Source organism: Arachis stenosperma, chromosome 4 (genome assembly GCF_014773155.1).
Source record: "Arachis stenosperma cultivar V10309 chromosome 4, arast.V10309.gnm1.PFL2, whole genome shotgun sequence".
In the NCBI taxonomy this organism is placed as follows: domain Eukaryota; kingdom Viridiplantae; phylum Streptophyta; class Magnoliopsida; order Fabales; family Fabaceae; genus Arachis; species Arachis stenosperma.
In genome coordinates, this window is record NC_080380.1 from 45,017,235 (window position 1) to 45,023,730 (window position 6,496).

Consider the following 6,496-nt stretch of genomic DNA (forward strand, 5'->3'; position numbering starts at 1 on the left):
TTAGCGGCAATAGTATTATTGCCACAATTTTTCTTTTTAAAACTATTATTTAGCGGAAATTATATATTTACCATTAATACTATAAATTATAATGGCCATTTCATCTATTGCCACTAAAAAAGGCTAAAATTTAAAAAATAACAAAAAAACAAAGGGACCTAAACCTTGAAACGCAGAAACATCACTCACACTCTCAGCGCCTCACCACTCTCCTCACATAAAACCACTCTCAATGCCTTATTCTCAATGAGAAGTGAGAACCGCACACCAATCTTCTCCTTCTTCTTCTTATCGATCTCGCTCTCGCTCTCACATCTCTATCGTTCCAGGTTCTTCATCGCTCAAATCTCTTCTCAGTTTTCATCTCAATCTTAATCGCGCACTAAATCCTTTTTCTCGGACAAGCTTGTGGTGATTTCGATTGAAATCTCAATTGCGCTCTAGTAATCAGGTATGAGTTCCTTAATTCTCTATCAATTCTGATTTTTGTGCTCCCAATTTGTGTTCTATTGCATCCTTTTCCCATATCTCTTATCAATTTTCAGTTTTATCTGAGTTAATTTTTCTCTCACATTGGATTCCTCTTTTCTTAGTTCTGATTCCTATCGCATGCACTTATTGCAGGTTAAACTCATAATTCATTGATTTAGAATCAAAATTTCGAGGGTTTTCTTTGCTCAATGATTCAGTAATACATTATCCATTTCAGATTTTGGTAATTTGATTTTTTTTGGCGATATCATTTTTTCCTTCGATTTTTCAAACTTCTTTGAAATTTATCACAGTTGTGGTATCCACCATCAGTGTTGAGCACATCGAGCTCATAAAGGCCCGAAACATCTTGTAACGTGCATCACTGTAATTATGCCAAACATTGCCATGTTCTAATTATGTTAATGAATCAATAAGCATTAAAGTTTCCACTCATTTTATGTATTAATCCAACTCAAACTTTTGTTTCTCTATTTGTTCAGTACCTTTCAAATATGAAAACCAATGCTGTTCAATTTAGTTCAAAAGGAAATGGCCGAGAAAATGTGGTAACAGTTCTTCACTTAGTATTGCCATCTATTTATGCATTTATTGTTTCTCTATTTTTTGTTTCTTTTATTCACATATTGTATTTTGATTTCGCCTAATTGATTCTACTTTCTATCAAATTTTTCCTAGCTCAAATTCACCTAGTGCTCCTCCAGTTTGCCTGTTAACTTCCTATGTTCCTTAGTTTGAAAAGTAGTAGTTATTATTCTAATTTAGTGTTAAATTACTTGTGAAGTCTTTTAGTTTTTAAGATTTTCGTTGAGTTTCTCTCAGATGAATTATTTAATTATAGCACATGTACTTGCATATAAAATATAGTTTTATTCAAAATAATCAATCTTTATCATTTTCTATATATAATATTAGCTTTTAAGATAGAATAGGAACATGTATGAACATACAAAAATATTTATTCTGTTAATAATATTTCTTACTGGATTCTTTTAAGATAGAATCTTTATCATCTATATATTAAGAATTTGCTTGTTTAGCTGCATGATTGATTCTTTGGAACATCTTAACACGGATCCTCACAAATTGTCATCACGGATTTTTGAGGAAAAGTACATGCTCTTATGGTAATCAGGGCTTATGTTACAAACAGGAGTTTGATTAGTGAAAAATTAATAAGAATGTGGCTAAGTGGGACTTAGAATATAAGGATTTAAGTGAACTAAGTGAACTAGAATTCACAAACTCTTACAAATGATACCATTCAACTATATATTTATAGTTCTAACTAGTATTATAACATTTCACTTAGGATTCATTTTATTGTGTGTTTAATTATATTCAAACTTAGAGTGAGTAACGGATGCAGCTATTTTAATATTAGACATTGTTGTAAGGAAATAAATTAACTTTGGATATTAACTTTAATATTTCATAGAATCAAAGTGTTAAGTGACGAGGAAAATGACAAATAAGTGCAGCTCTTCTTTTTTCTCTGATGTAATATAAGTGTTGCTCCTCTACTACATTATTTGAATTCTGCTTGTTTTGTGAAGATCTGAATCTGATTGTGATTGTGATGAAACTCTAGGATGATGATAGTAACCTAGAATATGAGGTTGAAGCATTTTCCCCAATAAGTTCGGAAGTAGCATAAGAGACTGTGGCATGTGTGAAGGTGAAGGTCACTGGCCTTATACCTTCTCCAATTATACATTATAGCTAGATTTCTTGCCTTAGATGGTTACACAGTGCTTGTTTGATTGCATGTTCTCATGATTAAATTGTATTTTATTGAATCTAATGCCTACCTTAATTTCCATGTTTTACTTCTAAAAGAAGTCTATAATATATTTTACAATGTTTTGCAAATATGTTTCATACTGGACAAATATAAGACTAGCAATTGTGCTATTCTTTAACATTTCACTGGCATGTTTATGTGAATTATTCATTCCTTAGGTAATGATTGTTTCACTAAGTGAATCAACACTTAGTAGTTCAATAATTGAGGCTCCACTGACTATACATGCTCCAGTTTGCAATTCATCTAAAACTTCTAACAAGAGCTCACAATCCTCTAGTTTGATGCAAAGAACAGAGATTATTTTTTTGGTTACTATTAAGAGACAGACACTGCCAGCTGTATCATTGACCGATAATATTAAAAGCAAGAGATTAGATGGTAGCAACATGGCTTCTAAAAAGAGGAAAATAGCATGGTCAGAGGAAGAGGACAATCTGCTACGAGATGTTGTTCAAAGATTTGGTGAAGGGCATTGGACTACCATTGCAAAAGGAGGCAATGTTCCTGTTAAAAGGACTGCTAAACAGATAGATCAAGTAACTATTTCAACTTTAGCTTGCAAATTATGTGATCTTTATATTAACTGTTGTTATTTAATTTCTCAGTATGAAAGTGAATGTTTAATTCAGTGTAAAGCAACATGTATGTGAAAAAGAAATATGTTATTAGAGGTGGCAATGGTTGCAAGGTTGGAGACAATAACGACAGCCTGTATATCTTAGTACTACCACTGTTACTACACTTTGATCTATGAATATGTTATTGTTGCAAAATGCAAATGGGGGTTTGATTTGAAGTTGAAAAGAAAGTTGGTATCTTTGGTGCAGGATCCTGATGTGGGAAGATGGGTTTTGCCAAGGAAGGAGTGCAAGTCTGGTAGAAGACATGGATGGAGGAAGAGAGGATCCAGTGAGAAAGGCCTTTAGCAAGATGTCCATTCAGTTATATAATTATGGATAAGGGTGGGTATTGGGTAGGTCTTTATTTTGTGAAAATCTCCATGCTGTGTTTGTCTCTAATTGGGTGTCAACGAATTAATCTTAATCTTAATCTTAATTTTAATGTTTGGATGGGAACAGGTTGATGGAAAAAGTTGCATCTCATAAGTGCCACAAGTGGGTTTTCAAAGAGCCCACAGAATGTGAGCCTAATATCTCCAACGACTAGCAGAGCTCCTTTGATGCTCTCTCTCTCTCTCTCTCTCTCTCTCTCTCTCTCTCTCTTTCTCTCTCTCTCTCTCTCTCTCTCTCTATCTCTCTCTCTCTCTCTCTCTTACTTATTATTCTTCCCATGCTTTTAGCTTCAAACAAAACAAACATAATCCACCATTTAAATCTTGTTTCTGTTGCTTATGTGTACCTATATGATTGATTGATTCATCCCAATCTTTCTTTTTTTTTGGCCTTATTTATTGCAGCTTCCTCATGAATGGACTGACTAATTTGATTCTGGCATTCAGGTCACTCCACAATCATTCTTAGGCCTCCCCTTATTATTGTTTCTTAAACATTTATTTTTAATTTACCAATAAATTTAGTTCTTTTTCCTCTGATTCTTTTTGGACAAACTATTACTGTAATTCAAGCTGGACATAGCCTTATAAATTGTGGGAATAGATAATTTGAAATGATTTGTTTACTAAAAACATTCGATAAGATAATTAGTTCAAAGAGGTTATCTGTTCATTTATTTTTGCAGCTGTTATGCCAATGTTGTACTACAGTGTTGCCATACTTTTGCAATAGATAAATTCCTGTCATTTTAAGATCTATTAATTCAAATAATATGGAGAGTAAACATGCACCTCATACTTTGCAGATAAAATACATGAAATGTGGAGAAAAATATGAGCGTCAGAAAAGGATGATGGATCTTACTGTTGAGATAGAAGGGGACATAACAACCCTGCAGGAAGCTTATTTTGAGTTTATAGGCTTGTAGTATTTTTTGTTGTTTAGATTTGTAATATGATTTATTACTTTTCAAGAAATATTTGTGTATCAACATTTTGAGTTTAATGAAATTCTCATTTTGTAGTAATTAATTTCAATATATATTTATATTATACATAACAATAATAATTGTTAGCAAAAATAATTGAGATTCTAAAGAAAAAGGTAGTTCATTGCTTCTAAAAAAATGAATATAATATAACTAAAAAAAGTCTTAAGATTTTAGCGACAATAGTAATGGTCGGCAAAAGTGAATAATATTACAATTTTAGAATTATTTTTAGTGGCTATAGAAATTGTTGGTAAAATGGGTTTTGGCGGCAATAGTAATGGCCACTAAAAATGAATAATATTGCAACTTTAGAATTACTTTTGGTGGCCATATAAATTGCCAAGAAAATGGCCGCTAAAAATTACATATTTTTTTGCGGCTATTAAAAAAGTCTTTACCGGCAAATGTTATAATTGCCACTAAAACCTTTTAGTAACGAAGCATAAGATGGCTAATGTCTAATTGCCAGTAAATGTATTAGCAGCTATTTTTATTGCCGCTAAAAATAAAATAAATGGTCGTTAAAAATGATTTTTCTTGTAGTGATTGTTAGGTGCGTTCCCTCTTTATATCATTCTTGTATATATTAATTTTAGATGTTAGTTGCTTGGATAAATTTTTGTTTTAGGTTGAATATTTGAATAGGTAATAATCTTGTTTTGAATTAACTTTTTCTTTTGCATTGTATGTTTAAGTCTTGGAAAGTCTTGTTTATGTTTAACTCTTGGTAAGATCTTCTAATTTTCCTTATTTTTCTATGTTGAATATTTACTTGAGGAAGTGAATTTTCTTTGTTTTGGGTCTTAGAGTTTAGGAATTAGTTGTATCTTGTATGTGGTGAACTCTTGAAGGGTGTAAAAAAAATGTGTCCTGATGGTCCCGCGTACGCAACCTTGCTTTTTTGGACCATTTCGCGTACGCAGTCACCTTCCGCGTACGCAACCCCCTCAAACATAGAGCACCATCTCCGTACAAGCTATTCGCGTACGTGAACTTCCTTCTGCATGCATATAGGTTGTGTACGCGAGCTCCAAAAAAAATCATGTCATGCATACGCATTCATGGTTCCGTGTACGCATGACTCCCCTGTTTCACATATTTTTCTTTTCTTATCTTTTCTCCATTTCTTTTCTTCTTTTCTCTTTTCCTCTCTTCTTTCCCTTATTCAACCATCATCTATCACCACCATTAACCATCTACCTCCATCTTTATTCATTAGTTAGTTAGTTTGAATTTTCTATTTTAGTAGATTAATTGGTTAGGATAGGTTATCTTTTGGTGATAAGTGTTAGATTATTGATTTGATTTGTTGATTGTGCTGAGATATTACTGCTAATTACCGACATGATGCTATTTTAGTATCGTTGTTGTGAATATTCATTGTTGGATTCCTTTATTCAGGTTATACATTATTGCTTGGTATTAAATTTTTCATACTTAATTTTGTGCATACCAAATACTCATGAGAATTGCCTTCAAAGCATTCTAAATCTTTTGAATTGCATGTTTGGCCACCATGTGATTTGATTTTATTATCATTAGGCAATTTGCTTATATTTGATGCATTTATTGTTAGGTGATGCTTGATTATGTTGACTTTTATTTACATCACCAAGTTTGTCCATCAATATTGTGGCATTGTTAAATTGGATTGTAAGCTCACTTAAGGACATCTTTTTGAAATTCTCAAGCTATATGGATCATGCTTGCTATGTGATTGATTTTAACTTCTATCCCTCTTTTACTATGTTGCATAGCACCTATGTGCCCCACTTTATGTCAATTAGGTATTACGAAGGAACTTCAAAGTATGTCATTGATTATTGTGTAAGTTTCATATTTCATTTGATCTATTAAATTCTCTTGCTCATCAACCAATGTCCATTCATTATCCATTTCACAATTGCTTGATTATTGCTTGAATACTTTCATGCTTATTTATTACTTGTTTATTTGTCTTAGCCTACAAGTTTTCTTTAAGGTATCTCAAGCATACTAGAATGAGTGAAGTGCATACTTCTTTTGTATAATTGTGACATAGCTTTTAACGCTAGTGTGTGAGTTTTTAATTATGCACAATCTTAGAATTCACACACTTATTTTCATCAATGTCACATACTGATTCACTCACTTTTATTTTAGTGATTATTACCTTATTCCAACAATATGCTTCCTTGTTTTCAAATTTACTCA